At 43.7% G+C, this 19,105-nt stretch overlaps 1 long non-coding RNA gene across 1 annotated transcript in view; it reads left to right on the forward strand.

Annotated features, from left to right (window-relative positions):
* The first annotated feature begins 795 nt into the window (after positions 1–795).
* Positions 796–19,105, forward strand: part of LOC309325836 — a 63,325-nt gene continuing 45,015 nt past the window's right edge. Inside the window, exons 1-2 of the long non-coding RNA XR_014150058.1 lie at positions 796–895; positions 4,092–4,264. This is a non-coding gene — a long non-coding RNA (uncharacterized lncRNA). The remainder of the gene's footprint in view (positions 896–4,091; positions 4,265–19,105) is intronic.

Raw genomic sequence — 19,105 nt, forward strand, 5'->3', positions numbered from 1 at the left:
CCATGATCTGAATCAAAACAAGGCAATGTCCTTGACAGCCACTGTGTGAAGCTGGTGGGTTAATATCTCACATCTCACTTTTTCCACAAGTGATTCTGGGAATCAATCCTGCATGTTTCTGATGGGCAGACATAGCATTGCATATTTTTATACAGATAATAAAATACGATAGCACAAACTACCAATATGTAAACAAAAATAAAAAAATAAAAAAATGAGAGATAAACTTCAGCTAAGCATGCCGTAAAAGGGACCAACAAAATATGCAACGCTGTGTGTCTCAGAGTTTACTTGCAGTATCCAAAGTCAGAGGCTGTTACCATATTAATCCTTGTTTATAGAATGAAGAAATTCCAGAACATTTTAGCTCTGACCCTTTGTTGACTATCTTGGTTCACTGACATATTGCTATGGAACTAGTCCTCTTCAGGCATCATTAAACTGAAAGTTTGTTTGAGGCGAAGGGTCATGAAACCATCTTCTCCACTCTTGACAGGTCCAAAGGGGTCTTGTAATCTTGTTTGGCTTCGGATTATGGGTGTGTGTTTTTTTGTCAACACATGCAAGCAGACCCTCTTACAAGGCTTCTTCAGACCTTGCTACTAAATGCTGCTACGAGGTTAGGGGGAACCATGTGTAGGGCCAGCATGCAAGAACTCACTGAAGAGGGTGACTGTGAGTGCCATAGGACAACAACAATAGTGCCATTGTGATTTGTGCCTGTCATTTGCCCCTCGGACATGCAAGCCAAGGATGGGCAGCTTGTGACTCTCCAGGTCCTGTTAGATCCTGCATCTCCCATCAGCCCCAGACAACATGGCCAATGGTGGAAGAAGACAGGAGCTATATAGACCAGCAACACCTGGAAGTTCAGATTCCTCACCTCATTATAACAGTTAGCATTTAGTATTAATATTTAGTTAGTAATGCTCTCTGCTCTCTGTTTGTCACTGACAGGACGTCCCAAGGCATTTGGATCCCTGAGGCAAAAGACAAAATGGCGCCGCACTTTCATTCCACACACACAAGTGGACTAGACTGGAAGTTCACTCTGACTCCAGTGCTGATGATGGGATTGTGTCTTCCACCATGCCTAAGGGCCACTTTAAGGAGCACAAAACTGGCTGCATGGCAAACACAAATCTGTCTTCCAATTTGTGGTGTTGGGGAGATGTGTGCAGAAGAAATGGCAGGGCAATACTGTTGCCTCTCTGCTCCCCCACCAGCCAACTGAGATGGCCAACCTGTTCTGTGTTTTTATTTATTTAAAATTGTCTAGTCCACCTTTTGAGGAAAAATTCCTCCACAAAGTGCCTTATAGATATGATAAAACACCTCCCGTGTGTGTTGCTGTGTAATGGTGGAGCCAGGCCAGATCTATGGACTCTTGTAGACAGCCAGCAGTTTGTTTGCGTGTTCATTTAGTTCTGACCCCATCCTTGCCCTCCAGTTTTCCAAATAGAAGTCTAATGAAATCTGTTTCTGCTGCTGAATAGTTATTGGGGAATTTAATGTGTGCTATAATTTGTCAAGAAATTAGTTTTGACAGAGAAGTTCATTGGCAGTTCAGCTCCCAGCCATTTTAGAGGGCAAAATTGTCATGGTTATGGCTGCAAGAACTGTATTCTGGTTTTGTAGTGCCTTATTTTTGCAGCTGTGGTATATATTTACTTTACCGTTAGAGCTTAACCATTACATAAATACAGTAAAATAGTCTAGGGAGCTAAAGATGTGCTGTTTATGTCCATCTTTCTTGGCTTCTCTAAATTGTGGGCTCGTATTTTTATATTTCCCGTAACTGATTCTTTCCTGGAAACAGCTGGTAATGAGCCGAAAGCTCACCAGAAGAATGACCAAAAAAAGAGGAAAAAATGATCTGGAAAACATGGCAAACAGAAAGCAGCTTTTCTAAGAAATATTAGAATATAAATTAAACCCAGATAAAATTGTTGATTTTTAAAAATAAAGTAAAATAAGGATAAGAAACTGTTAAGTTTGGGTCCAGATTCAGACCCTTTGGATCTGTTTGGCCGAAGTTATTTGGGACTGTGGTTTTGAGGGATACATTGACCTCTGTAAATAAAGACAGAAAGCCCCCAGAGAAAAAATAATCATAGAACTATACATAGGGTTGTGGCTAATTAAGTTGCAACCCATAATGTGCCATTGTTGCTCCAACCAAAGCTACATTGAGGGCATATTCAGATGTCAAAAAGTGCTGCTTGACAATAGAAACATGGAAAGATAACGTGACCATGTTTCTGAAGCCTATGATGCAAAACACCAGATATTTGGTCTTCTGATTGGTCAGGGAGCACTTCCTGTTATTACCAAGCATTAAACTGACTAATCATGTTTCCTGAAAGAAGCATAATATGTCACAACTGACCCCACCACTGTCTCAATTTTAACCTGAGAGAAAATAAATGTTTATTTTCTTGTTGGAACATAAGCATAGCCTTTTGCTTGATGAGACTAAAGATCATCTGGTACAGCAACGTGTTCCTCTCAGTGACCACTTTTATGCCTCCAGGAAGGCCACAGGCCAGCATGAAGAGCCCTCCTCTGCTGTCTCTCTCCCACCCAGCAACTTTTACCCAAGGGTATATTACTTTTTGGCAGTACATGCCATAAATTGGTAAATTAAACAAAACCTATTCCAAATCTAGGGACGCGGGTGGCGCTGTGAGTTAAACCACAGAGCCTAGGACTTGCTGATCAGAAGGTTGGCGGTTCGAATCCCCGTGATGGGGTGAGCTCCTGTTGCTCGGTCCCTGCTCCTGCCAACCTAGCAGTTTGAAAGCATGTCAAAGTGCAAGTAGATAAATAGGTACCGCTCCGGCGGGAAGGTAAACGGCTTTTCCGTGCGCTGCTCTGGTTCGCCAGAAGCAGCTTAGTCATGCTGGCCACATGACCCGGAAGCTGTACACCGGCTCCCTCGGCCAATAAAGCAAGATGAGTGCCGCAACCCCAGAGTCGGTCACGACTGGACCTAATGGTCAGGGGTCCCTTGACCTTTTTATTCCAAATCTACTGCTAAGTAATTGTGCTTGATGGCCCCAAGTTCCGATATTATGTGAAAGGGAGAGGGGAAATTGTGTCCCTTTCTACATCTCATGCATAATTTTATAGACCTCTGTCATTCGTGTCTCTGCAGAAAGCAAGCTTGCTCCATCTTCCATGGGACAGCCCTTCAGATATTTGAAGATGGCTATCCACCTAGCAGTTCGAAAGCACTCTTAAGTGCAAGTAGATAAATAGGGACCGCTTTATAGCGGGAAGGTGAACAGTGTTTTCGTGTGCTGCACTGGTGCTGGCTCGCCAGCTGCAGCTTCGTCACGCTGGCCACGTGACCCGGAAGTGTCTTCGGATGGCGCCGGCTCACGGCCTCTAGAGCGAGATGAGCACGCAACCCCAGAGTCGGACACGACTGGCCCGTACAGGCAGGGGTACCTTTACCTTATCCTATCATTTCTCGGTCTTCTCAAACATACCTAACTCCCATGACCGTTCCTCATAAGGCTTGGATTCTAAAATGTAGCTGATGGTAACATTCTTTAGTAACTCACTGTTGGAGGGAGACCTTTTGGTTCCATTGTGTGCTGGTGGTTCAGCTGATTCCAGAACCTATGTGCAAATTCCACTTATTTACAGCCGGAGCAAGAGAAACATATCGGGTGTTGTAGGCAATGTTAATAATTCACCAGTGTTTGTGCGGGAGCTGTAAAAATTCACTTTGGTAGATCACAAGATTGCACATGTGGCAGAAATATTTGTCACGATCCCAGCCTTAAATAATCGAGAAAATATTCTGCAATGAAACTGTTACGCTTGCCAAATAAAAGTCTGTAGTGTTTTATCTCCGTTGGCATCGCAGGAGAAAAGCGTAAAGTGTGCACCACTGAGTCCTCCATCATTGGCAAAGATGTATGGATCTCTCACTAAGACCTACACTACTTAGTCCAATAGATTAACCACTGCATCACAATACTTTACCAGAAGCAGAGGTTTAATAACAATTGTTTTTCATTTTGATTGGATTATAGCGATTTTAGTGAATTCAGTTAAAATGCGCACTTTATTTTGCACAGGCACCTATATTTCTTTCTGGTGGTATTCTGCATGTTCAACACCTTTCCTGTACTGCAACTGGCTGCTGAGCACCCTGTTTGAAGCAAGTGGAACAAATGAAGCAAGACCTAAATACCGTACTTCTCCTCCTACACCCTTCCTTGAAACTTTCCATCCTCTTCTGCTTGCGCAGGTATTATGCTGATACTTCCTTATTCTGCTTTTAGCACACAGATCTTGTCCACACCAGAGTAAACCATGTATTTGCTACTTGCATACCCATTTGATTTGCATAACCCACACGATGTTACCCTCAAACAACACAGGTTCCAACGCTTCCCCCCTGTAATTTTGGGTTTACTTGATAATGGGGATAATGCAATTAACGGGGGGAAATCAAGCTGCAAACCACTCCCCTTGGGGTCACAGTCAATTTGCTTTAGTGCTTCAGAGTGGGTGGATCAGCCTTCACATTCTGCTGCTCCACTTTCTATGCCCATTACTTCCGTGTTGCTTTCATTTCTTTCCCAGCTAACATGCCCGTCTCTCTCTCCCCCTCTTCTTTGATCCCTCAGATTACCACAAAACCAGAAAATTGTGCAGGCGTTAAATTTTCTACACCAGATATTGCACAGCAATATGAAAAGTGTGTGCTTTTCATTTATGTTCTGGTGGTGCTCTAAAAAATTTCCAGTGTAGATAATGCACTTTGCATGTGCTTCAAAGGTTTAGTGTGCAGGCAACCTGATGGTGGCTCTCTATGGACTCAGACAGAGATCTCCCCCATCGCTTGCTACCTGATACTTGTGAGTGGCGTTGCTGTTGTTTGAACTCGGGACCTTTTTCATGTAAAGCTCCTATTCTACGACTGAGCTAAGGTCCTTTGCCCTTCAACCAGACGAGTGACACATGGCATAAAAGATTAATCTACTCTTCTTAACTAAAAATAGAAGCACCTCATGCAACTCAGGCTCAAGACTTCCACAGCGCCGTGCACCCCAGTTGCAGAAGATAAGGCAGCTTTTTGCAGCACTAGGAAACTATTACTCTGCTTAGATTAATTTTGAAATTATATTTCAGAAGTCAAAGCTTCCCATGAAACTGACATTCTTCTAAACAGTTCAGGTCTCTTAATCAGTGTCATAATGGCAGACAGCTGGTCTTCCATGTCGCTATCCTCTGCCAAAACAGCTTTGTGTTTCGTTTCGTTTCGTTTAGCACAAACTCCTCAGTGTTTTGTTTTGGGGGAAGGATGAAGACACTGATCTGTTTGCTCAGACAGAAAACTGAAGAACTGTAAAATGCACATTTCTGGGGAGGAAACGCCTGCAAAGCATCAAGCATGGGGAGATTTTGCTTCATTAATGAAGCAGATGAACAAAAAACCATGCCAGAATAATCGATTCAAGAAAGAATTGAATTAAGTTACATCCACACCATATATTTAAGATTTAAAGCACATGTGACACATGTGGCTTCTTTCCCTCAGCTCCCTTAACAAACTTCAGTTCCCACAATTCTTCGGGAAGCTATGTGGTCTAAATGTGCTTTCACTATATGGCGTGGGTGTAAACTTAGTGACAAATTCTGTCGTCAGTAAGTAGAGCGAGACATCTGACAATGCTAGGTTTATTTTGCTTCCTTGCTGTGGGCTGGCTTAAACTGTCTTAAGCCCTTAAGCAATATTTACCTTTGGGATTGACCCTTTGTGAATACTCATGTACAGGCTGTTCTTTCGCTGTGGACAACTGAGCAGTGTGTCATGTAGAAAAAGGAATGCTTTACAAAACAGCCTTTATATCCTTAAGAAACGTCATGATGGATGTTACTTTGGCAAGCACAACAAAATTCAACTGCACATTTTCCTTAAGCACTGAACAAGGGAAAGGCCCAGAGGGTTGTGCAGACAGCAATGAATTTATGGAACTCTTCAAGCCACCTTATCTCTGAAGCATACTGTGTCCTCTCATAATGAGGTCTGATTGTGCAGAAGGATAATTGCTGTAACTAATGCCTGGTTCCCCCCCATATCCATTAGTAGGTTAGAGCCCATTCACCCTAGAGCTTCCTTTGTGACAAAAGTGACCCAAGGGATTAATTATATGTTATGTTGTGGTTTCTTCATAGGAACATAGGAAGGTCCATTGTGGCGTAGTGGTTAGATTGTAGGACTAGGACCTGGGAGACCAGGGTTCAAATCCCTGGTCAGCCATGAAACTCACTTGGGCCAGTTGCAGTCTCTCAGCCTAACCTATCTCACAGAGCTATTGCAAAGATTATATGGGGAGAAAAAGAACCATGCATGCCACATTGAGCTGCTTGGAGGAAAGGGGGTATAGAAGTGCAATAAAACGAATGGATAGATGGATGGATGGATGAATGAATGAATGAATGAATGGTCAGACTAAATGCCAGTCTAGTTTCTGGAGGAATGGTGACCCTCCAGAAGTTGCAGAACTTCAACTCTCATAGTTCTTGGCCATTGGCTCTGTAGCCTGAAGCTGTTTCAGGGTTGGAGGTCAACAACATCTGGAGGGCCAGAGGTTCCTCATCCCTTCTGTACTCCTGGTTGTGACTCTCCACCACAGGATCTCAGTAGATAAAGGTCCTCCTCATATTTACCGTATTTTTCGCTCTATAACACGCACTCGACCATAACACGCACGTAGTTTTTAGAGGAGGAAAATCCATAGGCATGCCACCCGTAGGCATTCCCTCCATAACATGCACAGACATTTCCCCTTACTTTTTAGGAGGGAAAAAGTGAGTGTTATGGTGCAAAAAGTACGGTATTTGATTAGTTTAAGTGGAGATGGCAGGAGTTGAAGCTGGGACCCATTGCCTGCAAAGTGCATGTTCTCTTGCTGAACTGCACTCTCTCTCCAGCTTGTCCATGTCTGCAAGGACCTTTAATTTCTGTAAGGACATGTAAGGTGCCAGCGGGCTTGAACTGGGGACACTGGATTTTGGATGTTTTAGACTTTGTGCTATCAGGGCAGCTCTCAAGCTGTGGGAGCTCTTGGCTGTGTGGCATTGCTCTTCAGTGCCACACAGACATTAATCAGAAGGGCATATTGTGATGGAGCTTCCAGTTATGAATACAGCTCCATCATTAGGAACATGCATGGTACACACAGGCAATCATCATGCAGTTAGTTACATGCTATGAAGACACAGCAAACTGTTGTGCAAGGAAAGAAATCTTCCTGGAGAAAAAGCCATAAACTAGAAGTTCGTGAGAGTATTGACAGTTCAAGATAAGGGGAAGGGGAAAACAAGGCTACAAATCTATCAAGAACTGCAGAGGTCTTCCTATCCAGTCCTATCTTGACTTTTCCATAAGGCTGAGCCAAGGATCATTAAATATAATGGAGTTTCCTCTCCACCATCAAGACAAGGGATTGTGGGCTACCAATCCCTCTGTACTGCATAGTTCCAGTTGCACTCATCACTGTCTTCAAGAAGTAAAAAAGAAAGAAAGAAAAAGAGAGGAGGATGAGATGGTGGAGACATCGGTACAGTGCAAATGTGTCTGCAGGAAGGCCAGATTGGTTCCGCCAGTACATTTACACTGCACTGACCTCCCCACTAACTCACCTCCCCTTGTCCCTCTGGTACGCAATAACCACCCACCTGGCAGGAAGCTAATAGCTGCTGAGCTACTTCTGGGTCTGTAACTGGTCAGTTGGTTAGTTTCTTGCTTGATCACCTCCCCACAGGTTAACTGTGATACAAAGGCAAGGTAATGGATTCCTTTTTATTCCTTCCTTTTTGCAAAAGTCACACATGCTGTGCGGTAACACCCCAGTCATGCCCAACCCTTGTAACAAGGTGAGACAGAAACACACACAGAGAGAGAACATTTGCAAGTGTTTTTGCATTACAAGGATGTTGGGGTTACCACCAGTGTCATGCTGGGTGCCTGACACTTGGGCTGTTTGCCATTGCACTGCCATCCGCCCCACTCATCTGCTGTCAACATTTGGGGATTCAACTTATGCAATATTTTTATGCTTGTGTACAAAATCCACAGCATGTTGCATCAGAGGTGAATTAACCACAGCTTTCACTTCTGAAATGCATAAAAGCAAGTGAGGCAGCTCTTTCTCAGCTGCTGCTCTTGGGCATGTCACAAAGGTAGGGGTGGGGAGTTGTGACTTACACATCTGTTTCCTTCATATTTGAAACAATAGGTGGATATTTCATACCTGGGTACCTTTACCTGCCTCTTAAATATCATGCACCAAAGTGGCTCTGGCCTTCTCCACCATATCTTTCAAAAAGAAGAAATGATTATCAAAGGAAGGAAAAAACACAGTGACAACTGGGAAGCCCTTAGCAAATTCAAAGGAACTGTTTACAGTCATACCTTGTGTTGTGTTAGGTTCATGTTGTGTCTTTTCATCTTGTGAATGTGGCAAACCAAGAAGTGTATACTTCCGGGTTTTGTCGCACGCGCAGAAGCATCCCCCACACTTTGTGCATGCGCAGAAGCGCTCAATTGCACCACGCACATGCACGGAAGAGGCGCTCTAGTTGCGGACTTTTCAGGGTGCGAATGGCACCCTGAAACGGATTGTGTCCACAACTAGAGGTACCACCGTATATGATTAATGTCTAAATGTGGGGCAGCCAGTGATAGGAGGCAGAGGAAGGCACACATCCTCCCTCTGGGAGATACCCATTTCCCTCAGCTCAGCTTTGCAGGAGGATGCACTTCTGCTGCCTTCATCCTTACACTTTAAAATAGTGACGTAGCACTTTTGTGTGCTAAGGAAGTAACACATTTTCGGTGAGCTGATCTTATCTGCTGAAAAATCACTGCCCCACCCTTGCCTTTTCCGCGTCTGTTGGCAAGAAGGAGGGCCAACCCAATACATTCTACTGCCTGAGGCTAAGGAAAATATGGCACCCATCTCATTATTCCTCATACAGAAACTGGGCTGGCAGCTAAATTCCTCTGCCTCCCACAGTATTGTTAATGGGATGGTGTCCTCTCTGCTACCTGAGAGCAGCAGGCTAGTTGTGGGGGTGGAGGACAGGCTATAGGGCACTCACTACCTTAACAGAAGAGTCCATCCAAGGGGCTCAGGAGGAATAGTGAGAGTAATGCCAATGCTGCCTGATTCCGCCTAATGGTAGGGCTGGCCCCAGTGCCATAGTAGATAGCATTTTTTACTTAGCAATGCAATGTGTTGGTGATCCAAAGAGAGGCACAACCATGAACTACTCTTCTCATGGACACCTTCTATGGCAATATACTGATTTAACATAACAGTCACTAATACTCGGGTGACCAGGCATTATGCTTACAGTTAAGGAGAACGTGTGAGTGAGGAGTGGGGCTGAGCTGCCCCTCCCTCTGGGATCCATAGAAACTGTACAGCCATCTGAAGGAAGGTTTCCATGGGATCTGAGCAATCTGGGTTGGAATGATCAGGTGGAAGCCTGTACACATGAAAGCCTCCTCCCTTCAGAGAAGTTTGCACAGTGCAGATTTATGTCCCCATTTCCATGCACTCTTTAACTGTAACGATAGTGCCCAAAGAAGGTGTGTGATGGACAAAATACTGGGGTTCAAAACTTTGCTGCCTTTCTGTGTTCATCACCTCCTTGCTCTGTGAGGCATTACGGCTAAGGGTAGACAAATCTGTCAGTTTCAGTTTCTCTTATTTTCTCATTTTCCCAATTTTAAGTACAAGTATCCACATTCAATCTGTGATTTTTTAAAACATTCACCAGCATTTTAGTGTACATGTTTCTCCTACTATATATAGTTTCATATGCAATTTTGCCTAATATATGCATTTGCAAGCTATTTTCCCCAATATAATGCAATATTCTATGTTATTTTCACTTATCATAATCATCATCATTATCCCACCTTTTCCTCCAGTGAGCTCAAGGTGGTACATGCTTCTTCCCTTCCTCAGTTAATTCCCACAACAACTCTGTGGGGGTAGGTTAGGTTGAGAGGAAGCAACTGGCCCAAGATCACCCAGTGATTTTCATGGTCAAGTGGGGATTTGAATCCTAGTCTCCCAGGTCCTAGTCTGACACTCCAACCACTGCACCACACTGGCTCTCAGTGAACACATTTCTTGATTGGAGAAGTGAATTGCAAAATGAAGAGAAGCGTGAATTTCAAAGTGTAGCTGTGCTTTGGTTTGTGTTTTGTTTCAGGAGGTATGAATTAGGCAGGGCTGAACTAAAATGTGAAGTGAACGAATTTTTCTGATGGTTTCACGGCTTTCCTAAAATGAGAACTGGAAGGAGGAGGAGCACAACCTCCGCATCCATCTGAAAACATTTTATTGTTCCATCTTTCTAACTGGTGCATGTTCCGGTTCTTTCATCTTGCACCTATAGCTTCTCATTTTCTTTGTAAAACTATCTAAGGAAAGAAAACATGCAGTAATTGGAAGTACAGCAGATGGCTGGGATGGTAATGTCAGGGATGAATGAATCAGTCTGTTTCTTCTCCATGCCTGTTCCACACATGTTCATCCATACTTCCCATTTCTGCAGTTATCTGGGTTTCTTTTACAAAACCTGCATAAAAAAATGCATTAAAACAATATTTTTAACATATTTTCTCTCACATTTCTAATAGTATTTTCTCTCACATTTTTTTAGCCAAGAACTGCATTGTCATGTCTAGGAAGTGGTTCATAACTGAACACTGCAATTCTAGCCCAGTTTACCTAGGGATAAATGGGGATTACATCTGAGTAGACATGGTTAGGATTGCAACCTGTTATAGATCTGTTAGTCCGGGAGGTGTGGATCAGGCCAGTTCATACTGAAATTCACAAATATCAAATTCCTGTGTTAGGATTGGCCGGTGTGGTGCTCTGCAAACTACAACTGCCACTATCCCCAAACATTCACTATCCAGGCTCTCTCTCTCTCTCTCTCTCTCTCTCTCTCTCTCTCTCTCTCTCTCTCTCTCTCTCTGAGTTCTAGGATTATATTGGTCCTTGAGAATGTGCTCACTCAAATCTCCTTCTGCCTGGTATAGTTTAAATTCAGGTCCTCTTTGTTGGACAACCTCTAGATGGCATTATGGTACTATAAAGCAGTCGAAAAGGAGAGTGTATTTAGGAAATCATTAAATTTTTACCAAGGGTATAATGTGTTCAAAGGGCTACTATCCAGACCTTTCTTGGGCTATCACAGAATATCAATTCCCAGTGTGTACGGAGTGGTCCTAGTGTTAACACTGATGTACATATTTTAGAAAGTATGAGAAAATTATTGAACATTAATAATTGAACCTCAAGTAACCGTGCTTTAAAATATTAATAGAGATTTCATTCATTTTTAAATACCAAAAAAGCATAGTACTTATTTTCCTATCAGTGGGGTTTTTTAATATATAAAAAAGAATAGAATATTTATAGCAGTCATATTTTGACTACTATAGCAGTCATCTTTGAGTTATAAGAGTGCAAAGTGAAGGTATCAAAATAGAAGAAATCTCTCTTTTTTTTATTTGCTTTGGTAAGCTGTGGTGACCTTTTCGTATTTTAAACTTTACATATGGGTTTGAAAGAAAGAAATATGTCACAGTCTCCCACATATGCCCTGCTGGTTATGCATATGCCAAAAACACTTGTGGTTGAAATGCTCTCATGTCTCAGCATCCACGGTTCCTGCCTACTGAGACCATTGCAGCAACTGTACACATGGCTTTCTCCTCAGTTTTTAAAAGACCAGGTCCCAAAGGCAAGAGAAATATAAAACTCAACCGAATCTTGGAGTGATTCCGGATGGGGGCCTAATTTGGAAACAGGTCACTGGCAACAGTTTCTGTATCCCCCCCCCCCCATCCTATTTCTCCTGAATTGAATTCTGGGCCAGGGATACACTCTGGGATTTTGATGCAAACAACACCCAGCTAGAACCACCCTTGGCATCTCTGCTTGGTATCCTTGTTGTGTTCAGCTTAGCATGCATATACTTTTGGTCCATGGCAGGGCTGGCCCAACCATGAGACTAAGTGAGGCAGCTGCTTCATGCAGCAGATGTTGGTGTACATGAAGTAGCAGTGAGGTTTTGGAAACACACGTGCCACATGGTCTACCCTGTGCCACCTAAACTAGGCTCTTACCCTGAAACACAATTACAACAACTTTTGTTTGTAAGTAAGAGATCTTTATTAAGACTATTTATAGTCTCAACCTAAGGTCAAGAAGTCAAGGAACATGAGCAAGGCAAGAGGTTCATAACCCCACAGAAGCTATGCTGATGTCCTGACAACTGACATGCCCCTCCCACCAAGCTTTTAAATGTAAGGTGATGGGACTCTCTTGCCCTATGAATCTGCTGTATGCACACACGCTTCATCTGGGCAAGATCTCACAAAGGTGGCACCTGGTTTTTGGTTGCAAGACTGTGTCCTGCCCCTCTGCCTCCAGCTCCAGTGTTTCCTCCTCCTCCTGTTCAACCCCATCCTCTGGCTAGTAGAAGTCCTCCTGCCTCCCTGATGAGGCTCTCTGCTCTGCTGGAGGGACTGTAAGACTTGCTTCTCCTTCCCTGCTTCTAGATGTTAGAGTCACAAGTGGAGGAACTCTTCCCTACAACCCTGGGTGCCTGCCTTCCAGCCCCCTACCTCCTGGGTCTTCTGGGGTTACCAAAGTATGCCAGACCCTGATGGAGCCAAGGGCCCATGACAGCTGCGCTCAGGTGCAGTGCAGGATGGCTAAGATTCAGCTACCTGCCAGGTTGGCTACAGGATATGGAGGAAGTGGGCGCCATTTTGTCTTCCACCTGTGGTAGCAAAATGGCTTGCACCAGTCCTGAATCTAAAGCAGATGATGAAAGTCATAAGTACAGTGCAACTCATTTGTTACAGTAGCTCAGAGGTAGGCAGTGTGGTGCTCTCCAAATATTTCTGGGACCACAACAGCTATCATGCACAGCCAGCATGGTCAATGATGAGGGATGAAAGGAGTTGTAGTTCAGCAACATATGGAGGGTACCCCCTTGCCCAATACGTGATGTTGACTGAAGCAGAGGCCCAACACATCCCTACTGCTGGTTGGGCCAACACTTTAAAACATCCTGCTGTGTTGTTCAGACACAAATTCCTGCTTTCATTTGTTCCTGCCTGTTCCTGCTCTTGATGGTGCCTGACACAGTCAGTAGGTCACTTCGCCCCACTGCATGGCAGAGACCGACCTTGACAGTAGCTAATCCAGGCTGATAAAGATCAAACCAGAACAATATCCCAAGCCATACAGCAAGGAAAATGATTGTTCGAAGGAGGAGGAGAAACTGGGGTAAGAGTATTGGGAGGGCAGTCCTTTTTGACCCACAAGAATCGGGCCATTTCCAGAAAATAAGGCTAGTCAGAGAGAGGGGCAGCTTGAATTGCAACCTCTTTGCTATGAGTCCTCAATGCTATGCAGTTTCTTGGCCTTTGCTCTACATCTGCTTCCTCAGAAGAGCTCAGGATAATGCAGCTGTCTGCTTCAAAAGGCAAAATTGCTTAACAGAAGGCCACACCTCTGGCATAGCAAACTTCTTGGCCTCTGCATTCTGGCAGAGCAGCTGCAAAAGATGTTTCTGGGAAGATGGTGCAAACTTACTGTAAATTAATTTACAGTGCAATCCATTGCATGTGTAGTCCCAAGCAAGTCCCACTAAGTTCAATGGTTTAGCAATGCAATCCTTTATATACTTAACTGGGACTGAGCCCCATTGAAAACAACATAGAAGGATTGCACTGTTACAGGTTCACTGCTACCATAGTCACACGTACCCCACTGAACTTAATGGGACTTACTCCTGAGTAAGTATGCATAAGGTTAAAGGCCAACTGCTATTTGGACCGGTTTCTAGCACTAACAGGTGTAAAGTAGGGAACAAAGGGGTTTTAATCTATAGAATGTTTCATGTATAGGCACATTCTTCTCAAGAAATAAGTCTGCAAGACTAATCAAAACAATTTTAATACGTGTCACATGATTAATCACAAGGTAACATTTTGCTGCAAGGATATCCCACTGGGTTATTTGTCAAAAATGTAAATGCACTCCAAACAGAATTTCCTGCCTGGCTCCGTGTACACCCTCATTCATTATTGGTGTTCATGTACAAGATAAGCATATGAATTATGAGAAGGGGTGGAAGCAGATAATATTCCTCAAAGAAAATCTCCACCCCACCCTGCCAAATCAAATCCAACTGTGGTTTGAAAGAAAACCCACACACCGTAAAATGGAGATGCAATGGATATATTTTCAGAAGTCTTGAGAAGCCAGTCACTGAACAATGCACTATTTTTTTAATTGTTGTTTGCTACCTAATAAAATATGCTAACCGAAGTTTACCGAAGGAGCCTCAGGAGATATCATAATTATGATGATCATGCTAGTTGTACCCTGCTTTTTATCTTCATTATTAGCTAATTAATTCTTCCAGCATCCTGTGAGGGAGGAAGCATAAACTTATTAGCTCCATTTTTTAGACACTGGAAAACAGAAACAGAAAGGTATGAGAGAAGTTGCTGTAGGCAAACAAAGGAGATTTTGTATGTCGGAAGGAGGAGAAATTAGTTGGTTATGGTTATTTTCTGTCCCTCATCCATCTGTACACCCTAATATAATTACCTCATTATATAACCCCTGCTACCGCATTATCAGTGTGGTTTGTCAAATGGCAGAATGCCTATGATGAGGTACAAGGAATCACCCATTGGCACAATCCCGAACCTGAGTGACATCGACTTGATTAAGCTCCAGTGGAGAAGCATCTGTCAGCACAGTTGCATGTGCAAAGTCATCTGTATTGTGCTGGCATCACAGAGAGAACATTGTTGAGGGTAAGGAGGTCTTTGCTTTCTCTGCTCCACTTTTGAGAAGGATGTTGCATTGGTTTAGAGTTTGTGCTGATGGGTTGGAGGAAGAATAATTTGAGGAGCACATTGCTGAAATCATCATCATCATCATCATCATCATCATCATCATCATCATCATTTAAATGAATTAGCAACAGGAAACGAGTTCCAAGGATAGGGCTAAAGGAGGAAAAGGAGACTGCCGAGAAGATGGATTAGTTCTTTGAACCTTTTATTCGCAGTGGGTCCCTGCTCCTGAGCTGACATTTTCAGGAAGGAAGTCTGAGGAACTGAAGCAAGGAGTGGTGGCAAGAGAAAAGCTCTAAGGTTGCCTTGTTAACGAAAAGCTAAGAAAACATTGGGTGCAGATGGTATCCATCCAACCAGGGGTGCCAGCTTGAATAAAATATTGTGGGGACCCAGGTAAGTCCTGCCCTGGCTAATCAATCACATGATGCAGTGCACACACACACCCCATTTGAATGGGAATGCCCATCAATGTTGTGGGGGCCGAAGCCCCCAGAGCCCCTAGGAGTTGGCTCCTATGCATCCAACAGTTCTTAAAGAACTCAAATGTGAAGTTACTGTTCTTGCAACAACAAAATGTACCTTGTCCCTAAAATTAGCCTCTGCATCTGAGGACTGGAAAATGGCCAAGGTGAAATCAATTTTTACAAAGGGATCCATGGGAGATCTGTGAAACAAATGGCCCATTTTTATCACACATATAGGACAACAGGTATTGGTGAATAAGATCCAGCATGGTTTTTGCACAGGTAAATCCTGTCCGTTTCATATTTTAGAGTTCTTTGAGAGCGTCAGTAAGGTGATTCAGGAGACACTGTGTAGTTAGACTTTCAATGAGCTTTTGATAAGCCTCCAGAGTAAGCTTCCTAGCTTAGCAATCTATTTTCTTATGAATCAGCAACTGGTGACAGAAAAGGAAGCAGAGAGCAGGAGCAAATGGACATTTTTCACAGTGGAGGATTGTAAGAAGTAGAGTCTTCCGAAGATCAGTATTGGGATCTGTGTTTTTAGACTTGCTCCTAAATGACTTTTGTCTTAGAGCTGAGCAAAATAAAGAGATGGCCAAGTTTGCTGATGATGCCAAATTGTTCAGGTCACTATGAACAAAAAGGGATCACAAAGAGCTTCAAAAGGATTTCTCCAAGCTGGGTGGATGGTCATTAAAATGCAAAATAAGGTTCGATGTAGGTATTATCCCTAGATTCACAGCTTTCATTTTTTTAAAAAAGCAAGTCTCTAGCACTTTTAGAACCTGACACATTTTTTACTTATTTCATAAAATGTATACACTGCTTGGGGCGCGGGTGGCGCTGTGGGTTAAACCACAGAGCTAGGACTTGCGGTTTGAATCCCTGCGATGGGGTGAGCTCCTGTTGCTCGGTCCCAGCTCCTGCCAACCTAGCAGTTTGAAAGCACGTCAAAGTGCAAGTAGATAAATAGGTACCACTCCAGCGGGAAGGTAAACGGCATTTCTGTGCGCTGCTCTGGTTCGCCAGAAGCGGCTTAGTCATGCTGGCCACATGACCTGGAAGCTGTACACCGGCTCCCTCGGCCTATAAAGCGAGATGAGTGCTGCAACCCCAGAGTCGGCCACGACTGGACCTAATGGTCAGGGGTCCCTTTTCCTTTACCTATACACTGCTTGATTGTAAAAAAAGAAGCTCAAAGTCATTTCTAAAAGATGAAAGAGTAAAATCAAGAAGAAGAAAAATCACAACTATTCTTTTCAAACTTACAAAAGCTAAAATACTAAAACAGGTTAAAATCACCTCAACTTTCTAAGCATCTTGGTAGGCTTGTCTAAGCAAGAATGTTTTTGGCAAGTGCCAGAAAGAACACAGTGCTTGATCTCAATAGTCAGGGAGTTCCAAAGTGTAGATGCTGCCAAATTTCTTGTAAATACAGAACGGGTATTGTTCTGTATCTGTAGTAGTGCCAGTTCTTCTGATCAAAGTTGTTGAGCGGGCATATGAAGCACAAATCACATGCTTCTGAATACTAGTTGTTGGAAACTGCAGGAGGGGAGAGTCCTACTTGCGTATATTTTGCACAGGCATCTAGTTGGTCCCTGTGAAAAGAGAATGCTAGACTAGATGGACCACTGGCCTGATGCAGAAGGTTGTTCTTACATCCCAGTAACCTGATGCTTGTTATGTATGTATGGATGGATGGATGGATGGATGGATGTTAGTTAGGAGGATTTGCCCCTTCCATACAAATCCCTGTTTCCAACATTCTGAGAACATAATAAATTAAATCAAAATGGTACATTTGTAAGAGTCAGGTAGAGGGAATAATAGGATGCAATTGGGGTGTATGTCAAAAACCTGATATAAAAGAGAGAGATTTTTTTAAAAGAAGAATGAATAAAAACCCACAGGACTGATGAATAGCTCCACCATTGGAGATGGGCTGTATTTCACCCAGTGCTTTGAACTAACCAGCCAATCCTTGGCTGGTTGTTTCCAGGAAGTCTGTGCTTTTTGAATACAGCTTCTAATTTTTACGATGGCAATCCAACTGCACCTCTTTTGTTCCTGCGGCTTTGATTGTCGACAGGGTCTTTGAGAGACTGACATAAGGGAAATGCAGGGGGTAGCCTAATTGTACATTTTGGATAAGTACGAGGAGAAATGCTCTGACTCTAGTTTCTGTCCTGCTGAGGGCAAATTTATTGTGCCTGCCTATATTTTTTGAAATTGCTCTTTTTGTATCATCAAGGAAAAGTGGAGAAGAAAATGAAAGTATTTACATTCCATGAAATCTTCAATAAAATTCGGAGAACAGAAGCTGTTCCATGCTGAACCTCAATAAATAGAGGGCAGTTAAATATTTCATCCATTTGTGAAAATGCTGCATGAATAATGCAAAAAACAATTCGGAGGAACACAAGTGCTGCCCAGGCCTTGTTCACGTGTTGTCTTGGCATCAAGTGTATTGCACAGAAAACCTTAACTTTTCTTCCTTCTTCCTTTTGACTTTTGATGTCTGGATGAATTCAGGGTTGAGCTGGGGTGGTGGTTGACATTCCATGGAATAAGAAAATCCATCTTTTTATTGGAAAAAGGTTTTGATCAGCTTGTCCATTCTGTTGAGTTTCACATTAGCCAGCTGTCTGCTGTGCCAGGGTACGTGTATGCAATGTGCACACATAGAAGGGACGTGGGTGGCGCTTTGGTCTAAACCACTGAGCCTCTTGGGCTTGCTGATCAGAAAGTCGGCAGTTCCAATCCCAGCGACGGGGTGAGCTCCTGCTGCTCTGCCCAGCTCCTGCCAACCTACCAGTTTGAAAGCATACCAGTGCAAGTAGATAAATAGGTACCGCTCCAGCGGGAAGGTAAACAGCGTTTCTGTGCTCTCTGGTTTCCATCACAGTGTTCCATTGCACCAGAAGCGGTTTAATCATATTGGCCACATGACCTGGAAAGCTGTCTATGGACAAATGCCGGTTCCCTTGGCTTGAAAGTGAGATGAGTGTCACAACCCCAGAGTTGGCTTTGACTGGACTTAACTGTCCAGGGGTCCTTTACCTTTACCTTTTATTAATGCAATATGCATGTGTGTCTGGAGGATGGGGGTACGGCATAGACGGGGGGATATCTCTCCGATGCACACCTCCTGCTCCATACACCAGTGGAAGAGCTCATGCTTTGCATGCAGCAGATCCAAGGTTCGATCCGTGGCATCTCCAGTTAGTAAGGACCAGGTAGCAGGTGATGAGAAAGGCAGAGCCCATGGAAATACAATGCCTCTCAGACTACACAATGCTGGGCTAGATGGGCAAATAGTCTTATTTGGTATAAGGTATAGAGCACAAAGCCCTCCAACTTTTCTGAAGATAAATCCAAGACGTCCCTCCCCTGCTTGGCAGGGGGTTGGACTCGATGGCCCTTGTGGTCTCTTCCAACTCTATGATTCTATGATTCATGCCACTGCCTTACCAACCACTCAGGAAGCTTCAGCCCACCACTGCCACTGCCACTGCCACTGCCCCCCTGCACAGCCTTGCTGCTCACCTCCCCACCTGCTCAGGCTCCATCAGCCCGCCACTGCCAACCTCCTGCATGACCTCGTCTCTCCACCTGCTTCGGCCTGTGTCGTTTCCCCACATGATTCTGCCACTTGCCTCCCTGGCTGCTCATGGCGCCTTGGCCCACTGCTGCT

Source organism: Podarcis erhardii (genome assembly GCF_964252035.2).
Source record: "Podarcis erhardii genome assembly, chromosome: 12".
Classification (NCBI taxonomy): domain Eukaryota; kingdom Metazoa; phylum Chordata; class Lepidosauria; order Squamata; family Lacertidae; genus Podarcis; species Podarcis erhardii.